We start from the raw sequence: 19,518 nt of genomic DNA on the forward strand, positions 1-19,518 counted from the left end.
ACCTGGAGTCAGAGGACCTGAGTTCTCAACCTTTATGACCTTTTGGCTCTTGGATATTTGAGAAGGTTGGACCTGATGGTCTTATAAGATCCCTTTCAGTATGTATAGTCTATGAATTCATAATTCTAAGTCAGATTCATAAATTTTTTTTGTGTCATAGGCACTTTTATCAGTATGATGAAGTCCATGGACACCTTTTTAACAGCATGTTTTAAGATTTGTAAAATAAATTACATAAGATAATAATACCAGTTGATATAATAATTTACAGAAATGCTATTATTTTGAAATAGTTATCAAAATGTTTCAAAAATAATTTCACAAACCATTGGTTAAAAAGATTATTCTAAATATTTTTTCCCTTCTGAGAATCACCAGTTTAAATAGGAATGATATCACCTATGTGAAAATGCTTCAAAAAACATAAAAGTACTAAGGATTATTGATTATATTATTATCCTTGAGCACATCTGGCACTTGATTGCCCAACTAGAGATAAGTGCTAGGTTAATTCAAAATATTTCCTAATGAGAATCTGCATAAACCCCTAGACATGTTGAAAAAGAACATAGTCCTAGAACTGGTTCTTCCCTTCACACAATAACATACAAACCAAAATCTCAACTGAGCCCTAGAGTTTAGCCACAATCTCAACATATTCATAATTTCTAATGCCAGGGATAAGTAGTATCCATGAACTGACAAACTGCAGCATTAATAGACAGCCCTTGACTTGTTTATTTAAGAGTCTTCATAAGGACCATTTAATATCTCAAAGGATGCACCCTCAATAACCAACTCTGGAAATAAGGGAACAAACAGTAATACAAAATGATGGGAGGTTCAAGATATCCCATTTTTGGCTATTAGTAGCTTCTCTTGAGGACAACCACCATCATTTAAACAAAATGAAACTCTGACCCAGGCACAATCAAAGAAATTGTTGGACCATTTCTGAGCTATATCCAATTCAAAGGCTTATGTATACATACATAATACATGTGTATGTATGAGAAAGTATTAGGACATCAGAGGTCAGGGGGCCTTACCGATTTCAAACAACAGTTCTCAGACTTTTCCAGAATGGTAGAAAAAAGCCCTTGTAACAAAACTTTGGCTAGATTCTCTAAAACTATTATTTTTAATGCCTATTAATAAACAACATTAGGTTATTTTTTTAAAATATAGGGTTTTTTTTTCAGTGTTCCTTGCAACACAATTTAAAAAACTGCTCTAGTTCAATTCCTATATCTTGCAGAGGTGAACTGAGATTCGGAGAAGGGAACTGATTTGTCCAAGGTCACACATTAAGTGATTGGCAGAAGCTACTCTAATAACGATAACTCATATTTCAATAGCATAAGGATTCAGCAAAATGCTTGACTCACAGTCCCTTTCACAGAGGCAGTACAAGTATTTTTTTTATCCTATTTTACAATGGTTGAAAACAACACCCAGAATGGTTAAGTGACTTGCCCTGGATCAAATAATTATTAAATGTTGAAATTGGAACATCTCAAGACCAATGAGTGCACCATCCTCTGTACGTCTGTGTACATGGATGGAGAACTGCTCACTAGTCCACACTCATGCAGTCTGGTACTTTTGTCGTGCCTCCCGTAGTGGGGTTGGGTTGCTCTGAATCATCCATCCACCTTCACAGCAGTCTCCCTTATGACTAATGGTATGTGTGTGTAGAGAATTGTGGGGGATGGGAGGAAAAGACTTTGGAATAGAGAGAAGCTAATTGGTATCTGCAATGGGCCAAGCCATGCTCTTTTTTGGTCTCATTAGCATCATGATCTAACCACTTACACTGATCCTGGCCTTCAGTTCTCCCTAGTCCCCTTCAAGTCCATTTCTGAGGCACAGACCATATTTTACACCTGAAGTGGCTTCAGTAAAGACTGGAGATTTATTGTTATGAACCAGTAACACAGAGACATCTGATGATGTTCTTTGGGGAATGGTGGGGCAGTTTTAGGAACACCCTACCTGGGTTAGAAGGCAGGGTTGGGATTGGGATTGGGGCAGTTAAAATAATTCAGGAAAAACTTCTTGAAGACTGATTCAATTCAACCGGAAAGACACTGAGAAGAAAACCAGCTGCCAGGATAGGGAAAAGGTCAATCCCCTTCCCCATGGACAAATAGTAACTACTCCACCCTTTAAAATACACATAACCAAGAACAGACTAGGCAAACAGAACTTGTATTTAATGGGTGTTTCTAAGGGTCATACCAGCATTTTCTTTTTCTTCTACCATCTTTTTTCAGTCATCTTCTATGTACATCATCACATAAGGAATTATTCTCATTTAAGAAAGGGAACATTGAGATTCAAAAAGATTTAGTGAGTTATCCCCAAGGGACCAGGCAACCGGATACACTCTATTCCAGAGGAGCTGAATGATCAGATGGGAGAAGCCCTGGAAATGGAGTTAGAGGGCCTGAGTTAAAATCCCTGTTCAACTATTAACTACCTATATGATCTTGAGCAAGTTATTCCCCTTCTCTGAGCCTCAGTCTCCTCATTGGTATAATACACTGGACTAGTTCTCTAAGGATTCTTGCTATTTCAAAATCCTATCATTCTACTTGGGAATTTTTCTTCTTAGCCAAACTATTGTCTATCTGTTTGCTAGAAACCCAGTTTACCTTTAGACAGCTTTATGGTCTATAAAGAACCAGGGTTTTGTCTTTGGGTCTTTGGGGTAGGCTGATATGATGATGGCTAGCCTGGTCTTCTGTTTTCACCATCAAAACATCTAACAATACTTACTTTCTGTTTATACCATTTTGAACATTTATATATTTCCAGAGAGGCAGGATGGCACACTGAATAGAGGACAGCCTTGGAGTCAGTGAAAACCTGAGTCTGAATTATGTTTCTGCCACTATTTCTATGACCATACATACCCAAGCTCTTTTCTGTGTCCCTTGACTGATCTATATCTGTGAAGGATGTTTCCACCCTGGGAATTCACTATACAAATTTGGAAATATGTGTGTTTATAAACATGTTTGCATTATAATAATTGAATCTCACAGATGGAAAGGAAAACTATTCAACCTCTTAGCCAAGATAAGAATTCCTTAGAACTGTATTAATATGAAGCTAATATCTGCCTCTTAGTGACTTTTGCCTATAGGTTCTAGGCTCTGAAGGCAAATAGAATCAATTCAATCACTCTCCCCAAAAGCTCTCCAGATATCTGAAGGCAGCAATCATGTCTCCCCCTAAAGGATTCATGGCACTGTTTTTTTGTGTGTTTTCTGAATTATAAGGATACCGGAACCAAAGCTAGACTATGAGGTCCTTAAGGGGAGAAACTATTTCATTACTCTGTCTCCTACATGGCATGAAGTATTCTTCCCAGGGTGGAGGCTTGTTGAATATTTGACAGAATTCAAAACTGAAATCTCGGCATCCCAGTAAATATTTCAGAAGTCCCCTTGAATCTACTGTCTAATAACCACCAGTAACTCTCCTGCAGGCAGAGAACTCATCCCTTCTAAGACCTCCTGTAGGTCACCTTTTGGTGTCTGCAGGGGTTCTGGAGAATCAGATGCAGCTGTCAGGCACTGGAAATAGAACTAATTTGGAGTCAGAGGACCTAGATGTGAAGGCTGGTTCTGGCATCTTCACCATCTTGGGAAAATCATCTCCTTTCTGGGCCTTGGTTTTCTCTTTTGGAAAATGAGATCACTGGTCTAGTTCTCTTAAGGTCCATTAGATATCAAAAAATCACAAACAGACAACATCCCTGGGGCAGACTAGCTCCTCCAAGGCTTTTGTCATCCCTCATAATACATCCCCCTTCCTCATATCCCCAATAATATATCTACCTCTGACCCTTAGATGGTTCAGTTCAAGCACCCCCAGGCTTCAGCCTCGGGGCAGTTGCTTTCTGACAGAACTGCTGCTCCAAGGCAGTAGCTGCTAGACAACCTTTCCTTGCGACTCTCTGGAGGAAGCCATCTGTGCCAGCTTTCACAGGCTGCCCTGCCAAGTTCCCACCTCTGCTGGATTTCTAAAGAACCTAGTTCAGAGAAGCCGCCCTGCCCTACCACTGTCACCAGCCAAGGCATTAATGGCATAGCCTTCTATAACACTAGCCAGGCCAATTCCAGACTAAAACTACCCTATACCAAGTAGCACAGGCTGACAGAGGGGATCTCCCAAATTGGGGGTACAGGAGCATGAGGACTTATACTGTTGTTGTTAGGCTAAGGAAAGGAAAGATATATCTGGTCCCTTCTATCCACTATGACTGCAAGAATGCTAGAGAAATTGGGAAGGGAGTCTGTGAACAATAATCGTGCCACAATTGTGTACTTGTAGGGGCACTTGCAGATATAAGCAACCAGAGAGTTCTGTTCAAACAAATGCATGGAATTACAAACTCTAAGTACTGGAAAGAACCTTACAACATAAACAATCCAGAACTAGGGAACGTTTAGGGTTAACTATTACCAAGAGCAAATGGAAGATGTCTGCTAAGGGAAGCAGGGACAAATCCTCTTCCCAGAGGTTATTGTATCTGAAATTCAAATCCTCTCTAAAATTTGCCAAATGTGACTTTAGCCAGTTCCTGCCTGCTGAACCTCAGTGTGAGACTTGTTATCTACAATGTTTCTTGGACATCACTTAGTTTCTCATTTCAGAGGACCTGTGTAGGGGAAAGTGCCTGGAACCTGGGTTCTAGTGTCAGGTTTTCCACTAATCAGTTGTATGACCTTATAAAAGTCCCCTTTTTGTGGTGGCAAAGAATTGGAAATCCAGTAAATGTCCTTCAATTGGGGAATGGTTTAGCAAACTGTGGTATATGTATGTCATGTTGTTCTATTAGGAACCAGGAGGAAAGGGATTTCAGGGAAACCTGGAGGGATTTGCATGAACTGATGCTGAGTGAGATGAGCAGAACCAGAAAAACACTGTACACCCTAACAGCAACATGGGAGTGACATTCAACCTTGAAGGACTTGCTCATTCCATCAGCACAACAATTGGGAACAATTTTGGGCTGTCTGCAAAGGAGAGTGCCATCTGTATCCAGATAAGGAGCTGTGGAGTTTGAACAAAGTACAAGGACTATTCCCTTTAATTTAGAAAAAAAAAAACCCAGATATCTTATTGTTTGATCTGGTTACCTCTGAGAATTCTGTTCTCTTTAAGGATATGATTTCTCTCTCATCACACCCAATTTGGATCAAGGTACAACATGGAAACAAAGTAAAGACTGACAGAGTGCTATCTGTGGGGTGGGGGTGGGGGGAGGGAAGCAAGATTGAGGGAAAATTGTAAAACTCAAATAATATCTTTAATAAAAATTTTTTAAAAAGTCCCTTTTCCCTTTAGGACTTCAGTTTCCTCCTCTTTAAAACGAAAAGGTTGAATATGACTATGTTGAACCTGGCAGGCACTTGTTCAATGTCTATTGATGATATAAGATGTGTGGGATGGTCTGGTAAACTTAGGCCTCTTCATAAAAAATGCAATGAATCAAATGAGACTTTGTGTTTTCCCCAAGACTAGCAGAGGATTCATCTAGATTTGTGCTATCCAAATTGAATATTTGTTTAGAAATGATCTCTGACTGTACTGATGACCTAAGTTTCAGAAGACTTCATGTGACTTACAGGACTGAGAAACAGACTGAAAATCCAGAGCCTCCTGTTCTCACAAGTACTCTTTACAGATCTGCCAGTGTCTGTGTGACATTAGACAAGTCACTTTACTCTCTGAGCACCAGAGAATCTTCTATTAGGCTCCTAAGAGGACTGATGTTAGGAATAAGAGTAGTAAGTCATGGAACAAACTCTCCAAGGGCCCTGGTGGAATTCTATCACTGGAGAGTTGTAAGAACCAAAAAAGATGCCTCCTTGTCTGGGGATTAAGCCATGGACTTGAGCTTGGTTAGTGTCTAAGGTTTTATAGCTACTTCTACATAAGGCCAAAATGACGATAATACACTCTTGAACTATCAGGAACTGATCTGTCGGTAGGAAAGGGGGAATTAAATGTGATTCCTTCTGGTTCAGTGCAGAGAGTATGACCAGATTATCCTAATACAACTGTTTTCTCTTGTAGCAGGACAAGGCTGTATTTTCAATTCATAAGACCAGGAGGGAGTTCAAAATAGAGGATGTGAAAAATAGAAAGGAATCTTAGAAATTATCAAATACAAGGCTATCTAACTCCTTTCCTCTAAAGATGCATTATCAGACCCTGAGACTAGAAATGATTTACCCAAGGTCAAAAAATGAGTCAATAGCAGGTCAGAGAAGGCCATTCACCACCACAGCCTTTCAAATAGGCCCAAAGACAAGTAAATATCTCAGTCCTGACCCATTTGCTTCTTTTACTGTCTGGCATCTATCCCCTGTCACAGAGTCACAGAGTGTCAGAGTTAAGCTTCAGCTGGAAGATCAGTTGGAAATGTGATGATATACTACCTAACATACAGAACAGTTATAGGATCAAAGAAAATGATGGTATTTTAGGGATAGGGACTGGACTTATGATTTTACTGCTGTAGGGAATTACTAGATGAGGTAACTCTCTTAATGCATGTTGGCACCTTCTCTGCAACTAAGAGTCTTAAAGGAATTGTCTAGAGCACTAAGAGATTAAGAGACTCGCCTAATGTCCCAAAGCCAATGTGTTTTAGAGGCAGAATTGGAATCCAGGCCTTCTTGGCTCTAAGATCAGTTCCCTATCCATCATCCTACACTGCCTCTCATAGAAAATGCTTCAAAACACTTACATAATAATTATTACTGGAAATAATAGTCCATCCTGCTCATTTTAAAGATAAAGAAAATGAGACTCAAATAGGTTAAGTGTGTGACCAGTACATGGCAGGGATGGACTAAATCCAGGTCCTTTGATATAAGAACAATATTTTATATTCTTTCCACTACCCTATGCTACCTCTGAGGGGAGCACAAAACATCTGTCTGCCAGCAGCCCTTCCAGGTTGTATATTCTTTTGGTCTGGAAGTTCAATTACCTTGAACTTGACCCCATTTCTCTTCAGCATTGGGCAAAGATTGTCACAGACAGACAGTTCAAAGCAATCTAAGCATCTACTCAAAACTCTAGTAACCACTGGGGGGGGGGATATACTTTGGGAGAAAATATTAAGGGCAAGAAAATATCTTGCTTTGGGGAGAGGGGAATGAGTGGGAGACATAAAATGTCAATGGGGAAATGGATTCCCTAAATGATCTTTGGGAGTTTGATTGGAGAAGCATCCACCATGTAAATTGGAGTCTTTATGACTCATCTCTCTCCCCACCCTTCCCCTCAACTCCTTTGCTTCTTAGCTCTGTGGAAGCTAGGGTCCCTAAGATTTCTTGGGGTACGCTCCAAGAAACCTCCCCAGCATAGGGAGGTATTTCTATATTTGAGGCTGTCAAAACCCTTGCAATGGAAACATTCTATTATGGTTGATCCCTCAACTTCCCTCCCCACTGGGCAGACTTGAGCCTTCATTATCTCCTAGCAGAAACATCACCAGCACCGGATTGGAAAAGACAAGGGTTGAGTGTGTGTGGGTGTGGGTAGGTTATGCCACTTCTTCCCCTACCCGCCCTCCTACCCTGCCCCCAATTCTGTTCCCTGAGAGCCTAAGGAAGACACAGTAACCGGTAAGGCTCCAGCTGTGATGGGAGAGAAAAAAGGAGAGCCAGGAAAGGAGGCTGCATGCATGGCAGGGCATGCCCTTTGTTCTTTTTAGGCCTACAAGGTCAGTGCTTCGCCAGGGAATTGTTGAATCTTAAGAGCCAGAAGAGGTCACCTCCTCCAACCCCAGACCTTAGGCAGGTTTGATGCATAAGCCATCCAAGCAACTTGGCCTAAACTTAAATTTTCAGTTATGGGTAGAGGGCATTTTTCTTCTCCATTGTAGATGCAGAATCTGCTTGGGCAACATTCACAAAGATCATCGGCTCCAATCTTCTCCTTCTACAGATGGAGAATATGCCATAGTCACATGACTGATAAAGCAACAGTCAGGATTAGAACCCAGGTATCCCGATTCCCAATCTAGTCCTTTTCCTGCTGTATCACACTGCAACCAAGGGCTGTCCGCTTCAGGATCGTCTGACCCCCCCAGCTCTGTAGGATGAGTCCTAACCACATAGCAGTGTCCTTTGGGAGCTTCAGGGGGCCTCCTCCCTCTGTGCAAAGAGGGAAGGAAAATCTGGGAAAGGCGATGAGAGCAGCATCTGTCAGACGGCCGGCGAGCAGGGCCGCAGGAAGAGCAGCCGCGGGCCCGCGGGGGACGCCCGGTCTCTGCGGGAGGCCGATGCTCCCCCCACGTGCCGGGCCACCCTTGGGGCCCGGTTTTTCCCCTGGGAGATGGTTGGAAACACTGACCTTGGGGAGGGGGAGGGGGAGGCGTTGCTCTAGTCTATCCCCTGCCCCCCCCCCCGCAGAGGCACCCCCTCCCCTCCCCTCTGGGGTCTGCCTCGGCACCCCCCCCGCCCTGGCCTCCCCCCATCCCAATCGGCACTTGCTCTTCCCTAAGTTTTCCTCACGCTGGGGACCAGGGGAAACGGGAGGAATCGTGCGGGAGAGGAGAGGGAGAGGCCGCCGCCGGGCACCATGCCCTCCCACGCGCGCGCACACTCGCCCCTCAGCACCCCCGGCTGCGCACCCCGGCTCCCTCTCCTAAGTTCGCGGGCAGGGTCGGGGGTCTGCGGGGGGCGCGGGGCCGGGGCGCGAGTGCGGGCGGCCCCCCCCGGGCCCCGGGCCCCGCGCCCCGCCCCGCCCCGCCCCGCGCCCCGGCCCCGCTCCTCTCACCTGAGGCCCCGGCTCGCCCGGCCCGGCTGGCGCAGCGGCTCTGCAGTGGCGGCGCCGCAGACACTCGGCTTCAGCGACCTGCGGCCGGGAGACAGGCGTGAGCCCGCGGGGGCGGGGCGGGGCGGCCCGGCCCGGGGACCCCCGCAGCCTCGGGGCGGGGCCGGGGAGGGGGCCCGGCGGGGAGGGGGCGCGGGGCGGGGCGCGGGGCGCGGGCGCTCGTGCCCTCACCTGCTCCGGCTTCCATAGCCGCGGCCGCCGGGCCGCTCCGCTGCGGCTGGGCAGAGCCGCCCTCGGGAGCGCCCGCTGCAGGCGGCTGGCGCGGCGGCGGCGGCGGGGACGGGGGCCGCGCGCGGCGTGGGGGCCGCGCCGCCTGGTCACGGGCCGCCGCGTGACGCGCCCGGACTCGCGCGCCCTCTTAAAGAGATAGCGGGACCGGGCGGGGGCCAGGCTCGAGACGCCGCCGCTGCCCGCCCGGGCACAGCGGAACAGCTGGCCTGGGGCCCGGCCGCAGCCGGCCGCTTACCGCCTTGTGGCACCCTTGGCAGAGTCACCCAGCCCGGGCCTCGGGCCCCGGCCCCGAAGATCCATCGGGCAGCATCCCGGTCCAGCTCGGTGACCAGCCCCTCTCCGTCTCGCTCTCTCTCTCTCTCTTTCTTTCTCTGTCTCTGTCTGTCTTTCTCTTTCTCTGTCTCTTTCTCTGTCTCTGTCTCTCTGTCTCTTTCTTTCTCTGTCTCTGTCTGTCTTTCTCTTTCTGTCTCTTTCTCTGTCTCTGTCTCTCTGTCTCTTTCTCTCTGTCTTTCTCTTTCTCTGTCTCTCTGTTTCTCTGTCTCTGTGTGTGTATGTCTCTGTCTTTCTCTTTCTCTGTCTCTGTGTCTCTCTGTCTGTCTCTGTCTCTCTCTCTTTCTCTCTCTCTCTGTCTCTGTCTCTCTGTCTGTCTCTGTCTCTCTCTGTATCTCTCTTTGTCTCTCTCTCTGTCTCTGTCTCTGTCTCTCTCTGTCTCTCTGTCTCTTTCTCTCTGTATCTCTCTTTGTCTCTCTCTGTCTCTGTCTGCCACACACACACACACACACACACACACTTCCCAACTCAATTTTTTAATTCTCTGTATCACATTCAGACTCCTAAAGCCTCCACATCAATTCACATTTTTTTCAGTCCCTTGTGACCCGTCTTCCAGCCTCATCACTCAAGTACAACTTCCCTTTCCAAGATTTCCAGTGAACTAATAAACCCAACAGCCTTCCCAGTTCTTGCCTTTCTTGATTTCCCTACAGCATCTGTCACCACTGCCCACCTTCCCATCTTGGCCTCAGTTTTCTTGGCTTCTTCAAGACTCAGTTCAAGTTCCACTTTCTGCAGTAGGTCTTTCCCAGTTATCTCAGGTTCAAGCGTCTTTCCTCTAAAGCAGTTGTGTCCAGCACACAGTCCAAGAGCATGGGGCCTTCAAAACCTATTCAGGCAGTATTGTTACTGTATTTTATTATTATACTCATTGGTAATAGGGGGTTACATTGTAGGCCTAAATTAAACTCTATATGTAACCCTTGACAAATTTTTGTTGGGTGATGTGACTCAGAAGACCTACAAGATTCAACATAGGAGTCTAAACCATGGGTATCCAACTTTTTAGCTCTTCTGGGATGCATTACCCACCCCCCCATTTCCAAAGGTTGCCTATCGAGTTTAATGTTTATTTACGATTACAATGTAACCCCTAAGACCCTGGGCAAACCTATTTAACCCTGTTTACCTCAGTTTCCTCATCTGCAAAATGAGCTGGAGAAGGAAATGGCAAATCACCCCAGTATCTTTGCCAAGAAAACCTCACATGTGATTGAGTTGGATATAACTGAAACACCTGAGCAACAACAAAATATCTACCAGTTATCTCCTCTATTAGAATGTGAGCTCCTTAACAACAGGGGCTGTTATTAATCTTCTTTGTACCCTCACTTCTTAGTTCAGTGCCCAGCACACAGTAAATGCTTAATACCTGCTTGTTGATTGATTGATTGTTCCTGTGCCCATTCCTCTCCCTTTTTCTCTTCTTCCAGACTGTAACCAATCTGGGTTCATACTACTTCTACATCATCTCTCCTAGCAATTCTCTTCCCTCTACTCACTTCACCACCACCGAGGTCAGTCCTTCATCACCTATCATAGGAAGAGCTAGAAGGATCTTATATAGTATAAAGACAAATTCCCCTAATTTATGGGTTAAAAAAAGGGAAGGAGAAGGAAAAGGGTAAAGGAAGATGTTAAGTGACTTGTCTAAGGTTAGACCAGTAATAAATAGCAGAATCAGTATTCAAACTGGGATCTCTGACACTGGATCCAACATTTTTTCTATTATGCTTTGCCTGAACTACTATATTAGCCTTTCAACTGATATTCCTGACTCCTCCAATCCATCCTCCACATAACTGTAAAATTGATATTCCTAAAGCTCAGTTCTGATCATTTCATATCTTTACTCAAGAAGTTATGGTTGCTCCCTATTACCTCTAAGATAAGATAAAAATAGATATTCTTCTTCTATTTGGCATTTCATGATCTAATTCCAACCTATTTTTCTAGATTGATTCAGCATTCAACTCTTAATAACTTTACATTCCAGTCAAATAACATTTCAACTCCTATTTCTGTCTTTGTACAATCTATGTTGGACTTAACACCAGTCATCTTGACTTTTGTCTTATCACTGGACTCTGATGATTCTGGAAGCTGATGATGACTTTGCTCCGCTCATATCCATTTCACATGCAAGTCGAGACATCACTCTCAAGAGGTCACTGATCCTCTTTGAAAATGAAGGAAGAGGGGTGGCCAGGTGGTGCAGTGGATAAAGCACCGGCCCTGGAGTCAGGAGTACCTGGGTTCAAATCTGGTCTCAGACACTTAATAATCACCCAGCTGTGTGGCCTTGGGCAAGCCACTTAAACCCCATTTGCCTTGCAAAAAAATCTAAAAAAAAGAAAATGAAGGAAGAACAACAAACAATCCATTAGCTATACTGCAAGTGATATCACCTTTTTCTTGCATCTCTTGTAATCCCTAGCTTCCTTCAAGGTGCAGTTCTAGTGCTGCCTCCTACAGGACACCCATCCTGATTGCTATTGTTTCTCCCTCTTCCTCCTGAAACTCCACAAATTGATTTCTAGCTATTTTGATAGCAGCTAATCTTTGAGGTAACTAACCTTGTATCACCCCTGGCAAGTCACTTAACCTAATCTTAAGAATCACAACGACCTGGATTCAGTGCCTTTCTCTGCCACATAACTAGTTGGTGAACCTACAGCTCTTTAACCTCTTTATGCCCTAGACCAGTCACCTCCAAGTGTTGATGGTGACCTATCCCCAAAGCATATAGGAACAAGAATTAGAGGTTGGGAAGATGTATTTCATTCTACTTTCCCTGAAATAGGGAATTATAGGGCTTGCCTCCAACACAGCCTTAACCTTTCTTATTATCCTTAACAATTCTCCCACTTTTTTTTTTTTTTTTAGGTTTTTGCAAGGCAAATGGAGTTAAGTGGCTGAGCCCAAGGCCACACAGCTGGGTGATTATTAAGTGTCTGAGACCAGATTTGAACCCAGGTACTCCTGACTCCAGGGCCGGTGCTTTATCCACTGCACCACCTAGCGGCCCCAATTCTCCCACTCTTGCAGCAACCTTTGTTGAACAAGTTTCCATCTGCAGACTTCTGACTCAGAGACTGGCCTCTTTCAGCAGTTCAAATCTAATCACAGCCACAGAAGCACACTTGTGCTTCATTAGGGACTGCCTCCCTCCCTAGTCAGCATACCAAACCTTGCCTCTCTCCCATCTCTTTTGAATCGTAGCAGGAGGGATCTATGTTTTATGGAAGTAACTGATGTAACTCTCACATTCTAAGAGCCCTGCACCCTCCCTCTTTTTGCTTTGGTGGGGCAGAATTGCAGTGGGAGCAGTCATGCATGGGTTGTGATATTCACTGATATCCTATTATTGTTCCATCAAACCCATTCCATTCCAAATTTCATTATTACTGTTGGGGACATTACTATCTTCTTAGTAATCCAGGTTTCATAACCTTAGTGACTTCTTCAACTCCTTTTTATCTCTGTCATCTCACATACCAAATCAATGGTCAAATCTTGGCATTTCTACCTCCGTAACATCTTTCCCATCATTCTCTTCACTACTCACAAGACTACTGCTTAAAATCTCAACTCTTTACTATATCTCCACCACACAGTTGTCAAAGGATTTTCTTAAAATGAAGGATAAATTCCAGTAGATCTCTATTGACTTTCACATCTTTATTTCATTCTTTCAAAATGTCTATTTTTCTGTGTTTTATAACAAGTAATTATTAGTACAATAATACATACTTAAAATCTGTAATTCAGCAAATTTAACACATACTGGAGGTATGTAGTTACTATTTTCTTTTACCTGATGTACTGAAATTGGAGACTACAGGTCTGGGCAACTCTTTTAAGGGTTTTAGTGACAGAGATTCTTACCAGCTGCTCCTCATACTAATAAAATCATAAATGGGGGGGTGAGGATTATATATATATATATTTGGCATTTATTTTTCCATATATGTAGATAATAGTAGATAAAACAGAATGTAGGCTCCTTGAAAACAAGAACCTTTCATTTGAATCTGTAAAATATAACCAGAGTCACAGGATCATAGATTTAGAGCTTCGAGAAACCTTCAGAGTTGTCTAGTTCAACCCTCTCATTTTACAAATGAGTAAACTGAGGCTCAAAAATGACTTATCAAAGGTCATGGAGGTAGCAAGTGGCATACCTGGGATTTGAATTTAAGTCTTCTGACTCCAGATCCAAGTTTTCCCCATTACACGACATTATTTCCTCTGCAAAAATATCTTCTATCTCTCACATATATGTTCTAAGGTTCTCTTCAAGGTCCAAAAGTCTTTGTCTGAGGTCCTTTCTACCTCTCACATTCTATGTTCTATAAGGTCTTCCTCAGATTCTAACAGTCTTTGTTTTGAGGGTTTTTTCCATCTCTTACATTCTATTTTCTAAGATTCTTTTCCAGTTTTGGCATTATGTGTTCTTTTTTTTTAGGGTTTTTTTTGGCATTATGTGTTCTAAGATGCTTTTTGGTTCTGATTCTAAATTTTATGTTCTAAAGTCCTATTCTGTTCTGAATTATTTTGCTTTTTGTTCAGACACCTTTCTCTTTGACATTCTATTATTCACTCCCTCCCAAACACTTATAACATATTTTTTTTGTTTCTTTTTACTCTGTTCACTTTTTTTGGAAAGCCATGGGATACATTTATTTTATTCTTAAAAATAAAAGCAGGATGTACATAATAGAGGTCTGCAGTTTCATGTACAATCCTCTTTTTCTGTTCTTCTTTTTTTATTAAAGATTTTATTTGAGTTTTACAATTTTTCCCCCAATTTTACATCCTCCCCCCCCCACAGAAAGTAATTTGCCAATCTTTACTTTGTTTCCATATTGTACATTGATCCAAATTGAGTGTGATGAGAGAAAAATCATATCCTTAAGGAAGAAACAAAAAGTATAAGAGATAACAAGATCAGATAATAAGATATCTGTCTTTTTTTCCTAAATTAAAGGGAATAGGGGCAGTTAGGTGGTGCAGTGGATAAAGCACCAACCCTGGAGTCAGGAGTACCTGGGTTCAAATCTGGTCTCAGACACTTAATAATTACCTAGCTGTGTGGCCTTGGGCAAGCCACTTAACCCCATTTGCCTTGCAAAAACTAAAAAACTAACTAAATAAATGAATAAATTAAAGGGAATAGTCCTTGAACTTTGTTCAAACTCCATGGTTCTTTCTCTGGATACTGATGGTACTCTCCATTGCAGACAGCCCCAAATTGTCCGATTGTTGCACTGATGGAATGAGCAAGTCCATCAATGCTGATCATCACCCCCATGTTGCTGTTAGGGTATACAGTGTTTTTCTGGTTCTGCTCATCTCACTCAGCATCAGTTCATGCAAATCCCTCCAGGCTTCCCTGAATTCCCATCCCTCCTGGTTTCCAATAGCACAATAGTGTTCCATGACATACATATAAGACAGTCTTTAAGTCATTCCCCAATTGAAGGACATTTACTTGATTTCCAATTCTTTCCACCACAAACAGGGCTGCTATTAATATTTTTGTACAAGTGATGATTTTACCTTTTTGCTCTCTTCAGGGTATAGACCCAGTAGTGATATTGATGGATCAAAAGGTATGCTCATTTTTGTTGCCCTTTGGGCATAGTTCCAAATTTCTCTCCAGAAAGTTCGGATGAGTTCATAGCTCTACCAACAGTGTAATAGTGTCCCAGATTTCCCACAACCCTTCCAACAATGATCATTGTCCTTTCTGGTCATATTGGCCAGTGTGAGAGATGTGAGGTGGTACCTCAGAGAAGCTTTAATTTACATTTCTCTAATAATTAATGATTTAGAGCAATTTTTCATATGGCTATGGATTGCTTTGATCTCCTCATCTGTAAATTGCCTTTGCATATCCTTTGACCACTTGTCAACTAGGGAATGGCTTTTTTTTTTTAATACAGTTCTCTGTATATTTTAGAAATGAATCCTTTGTCAGAATCATTAGTTGTAAAGATTGTTTTCCAATTTACTACATTTCTTTTGATCTTGGTTACAGTGATTTTATCTGTGCAAAAGCTTTTTAATTTAATGTAATTGAAATCATCTAGTTTGTTTTTGGTGATGTTCTCCATCTCTTCCTTAGTCATAATCTGCTCCCCTTTCCATAGATCTGACAGGTAAACTAATCCATGATCTTCTAATTTGCTTATAGTATTGTTTTTTTATGTCTAAATCCTGTATCCATTTGAATCTTATCTTGGTAAAGGGTGTGAGGTGTTGGTCTAATCTAAGTTTCTTCCATACTAATTTCCAATTTTCCCAGCAGTTTTTAATCAAAGAGAGAGGTTTTTTTTTATCCCGATATATAACATATTTATTAACAGAATATCTGTATTTAAGTTTCCACATGGTCACTGTAATTCCTTCTATAAATAGGAACAACTTGGTTTACACTTCTAAGCTCTTTACACAAGCAGAAGGGACTTCCAGGACTTATGTCATTTAAGTAGCTTTTCTAAGAAAAGAAGGTTATTCAATTGTAGGAATAGCTGAGGTTTTATGTTAGATAAACAGTAAATGTTCCTTGATGTATAAAGGCTATGACCCAAGGGAAATATAAGATCTTCTACTCCAAAAAGTAATTGCTATCATCAGGTTTTTTATTTTTATCAAGTTTGATGAAGTATAATGGGCAGCATTCTGTATTATAAATCAGAACCTGGTTAGAATTCTTAACTCAAAAACCTTGACCAAGTCATTAAACTTCATTAGTCCTTTGTTTTCTCATCTGTAAAATAAGAGGACTGGAATAAAATATTGAGTTTGTGCCCTTTACTTAAATAACTTTGATGACAGGGAGGTCCCTCCTTCTAAGCCAATTGGTAAAGCTCTGTCAAAAAGGGCAGCTAGGTGGCTAAGTGGATTGAGTGCTGGTCCTGGAGTCCAAATTTGACCTCAGATACTTACTAAATGTGTGACACTAAACAAATCACTTAACCTTGTTTGATACCATTTCCTCATTTATAATATGAGCCGAAGTAGGAAATGGCAATCACTCCAGTATCCTCATCAAGAAAACCCCAAATAGGATCACGGAGAATTGGACATGACTTAATTAACTCACCAACTAATTGCTAGGACATTTTCCCTTATGACATTCAGTTCCTTCATTTATAAAATGAGATGGGAGAATGAACTGAAATGATGCTAAAGTCTCCTTCCAGATCTAAATCTATGGACTATGCTGAAATATATAACCCCTCACCTTAGTCCTCAGTTTCTACATCTATAAAAGAAGGATTTGGGGGTAGATGACCTCTAAAGTCAATTCCAGCTCAAAAGTTCTACTATTCTCATAAGCTACATGGAGAATTAAATTTCAATCCACGATAATTCTTTTTTTTTTTGGCTATTAATCCTTTGGTACTGTTTGTTCTATCATCACTAGATATTTATTATTTACTACAAGATCATCATTGTCTTTTTTTTTTTTTTTTTAGGTTTTTGCAAGGCAATGGGGTTAAGTGGCTTGCCCAAGGCCACATGGCTAGGTAATCATTAAGTGTCTGAGGCCGCATTTGAACTCAAGTACTCCTGACTCCAGCGCTGGTGCTCTATCCACTGTGCCACCTAGCTGCTTTATGCAATCAAAGCTATTAAGGTATCCATTCTAGGCTTTCTCTTTTTCCATAGCACTTCAGAACTCACCTTCAGAACAATGTCAATTATTTCAGGTGTCGGAGAGAATACAGCATCATGGTAAGGGTCCTCCTATGTCCCTGATTTTGCAGCCTACCATTGTTGACCTTTTATTCTACCTTTGTCTGGAAATCTTCTCCCCATATCCATGCTCTTCCTCTCTTTCAAGTGACAATTGCTTCCAGAAATTCCAGCTTCCCTCCTCCCAGGACAAGTAGACTTGCAAACACCAAATTCCCCAGACCTCATCCTAATCTTCCTTTACTGACCATCTCTTATTTTCTTCATATATAGAAGCATTCATCAGTAGAACCCCCTTCTACTTCCATACTAAGACGTCTTTCCTTTCCCCACCTCACTTTTTAATCTTCCCCTGTTCCTTTTCATCCATTCTCCAATGGGTTCTTCTCTTTCTGAGACCACAGAGGTCAGTCACCTTGCCCTCATTGCTAGGCCCTGAACTGACTTTTCCTACATCACTCATTTCTATCCCCCTACTTCTTTCTCCCATCTCCCCTTTTATAAACCCTCTCATGTTGTAATGTAATCCTATTAAAAAAGGATCGATTGGGGTGGCTAGGTGGCGCAGTGGATAGAGCACCGGCCCTGGAGTCAGGGGTGCCTGAGTTCAAATCCGGCCTCAGACACTTAGTGATTGCCTAGCCATGTGGCCTTGGGCAAGCCACTTAACCCCATTGCCTTGCAAAAACTAAAATAAATAAATAAACAAACAAACAAATAAATGAATAAATAATAAAAAAAAGGATCGATTTACCTCTAGACAGGATGTTGACAGCCATAATATCTTGTGTCTGCCTCTTCACTATCTCCTCTACCAGATTTCTATCTTCATCACTCTCTCCTTGTGTACATTTAGAAAAAAGTCATTTATGGGTCCCTCTGTTGTCATTCTGCTGCAATCATGGTTCTTGCTTGCTGTATTTATTCACTCTTGCATTTTTATTATATGAGGTGTTTGAGAGGAAAACAATCTCTTCAGTTCTGAAGATATTTCTAAAAATATATTAAATTCTTTATTACTGAATGTCCACCTTTACAGTTAAGATTTGAAGATTAGGTTATCCTGGGTTACATGTATCTTGAACTCTGTTGCCATCTTTTTGTTCATGTCATCTGGAAAACTGATGAATATCACCACTTTTGCTCTTTATCTCCAGTTCCAGTTTCTGCTTGGACATAAAACAGCATTGTCCTTCATACCTCTCCATGATCTAGGTCCTGGAATTCCTCCTCTTGTCCAGGTATTGTCTCTGGCCACTTCTGACTCTTTGACCATCTGATTCCTCTGCTTTCAGGATACATGGTGCCTCTTCTCCTAGGACTGCATGGTTTCTTGGAGCACATGGAGTAGGCCCCTAGAGCAGCCACAACGGGGCTATGTAGTTGACAAATCTTCCCTCTAGAAAACTGGAGCTTGCATATGTCTGAACATCATGCTCTCCAGATATCTCTATTACAATTCTCTCCTCTCAGCAATGTCTGTGTTCTCTTAAAGGCCAATCCAAGGATGTTTTCAGGTGCATAACAGGTATATGAAAGAGACTTAATCTTCAATTAATCATCTTCACTGTGGTTCCTAGAGTTAACCCTGGAGCAAGAGTACTAGTTCATGTGCCATTAAGGTGACATTATTAATTCTACAACAGTCTCAAATGTGGCAGCAATGAGGATATTTATACCTTCTAGAGGGAGAAATTTCAATGTCAAAAACAAAGACCTCATCCTCTGAATTTGTTAACTTGATTAGGTTTCTCCCTGCCTCCCATGCCTTCTACTGTACCCATATTTGTCAAAGTGTTTTTTTTCTTTCTTTCTTTTATTTTTTTATTCTCATTTTGTACAATGTTTTTTTACATTAATAAAATATTTTTGTTTAAGAGTAAACGAAATACCCCCTCCCCTCCATGAATATAGACTTGCTTGAACAATAAAGGGGAGAGAAAAAAAATTAAAATAAAAAAAAGTAATAATTGTAGGTATGGCCAGATGGCACAATGGACAAAGCACCAGCCCTGGAGCCACGAGCACCTGAGCCCACATCCAGCCCCACAGACCCAACAATCATCCAGCCATGTGACATGCAAGCCACCCGATCTCCACTGCCCTGCAAAAACCAAAAAGAAGGGAAAAAAAGACCTAAAATAAAATAAAATAGTAATAATAGTAGGGGTGGCTGGGTGGCGGACAGAGCATTGGCCCTTGAGCCAGGAGCACCCTGGTCCAAATCTGGCCTCAGACACCCAAAGATCACCCTGCTATGTGGCCCCAGGCAGGCCACCCAGCCCCATTTGCCCTGCACCCTCCCCCAAATAATAATAATAATAATAATAATAATAATAAATGTGCTTCAGTCTTTGTTCCAACACCGACAACTCTGTC

The sequence above is a fragment of the Macrotis lagotis genome, chromosome 1, assembly GCF_037893015.1.
Source record: "Macrotis lagotis isolate mMagLag1 chromosome 1, bilby.v1.9.chrom.fasta, whole genome shotgun sequence".
Lineage (NCBI taxonomy): Eukaryota > Metazoa > Chordata > Mammalia > Peramelemorphia > Peramelidae > Macrotis > Macrotis lagotis.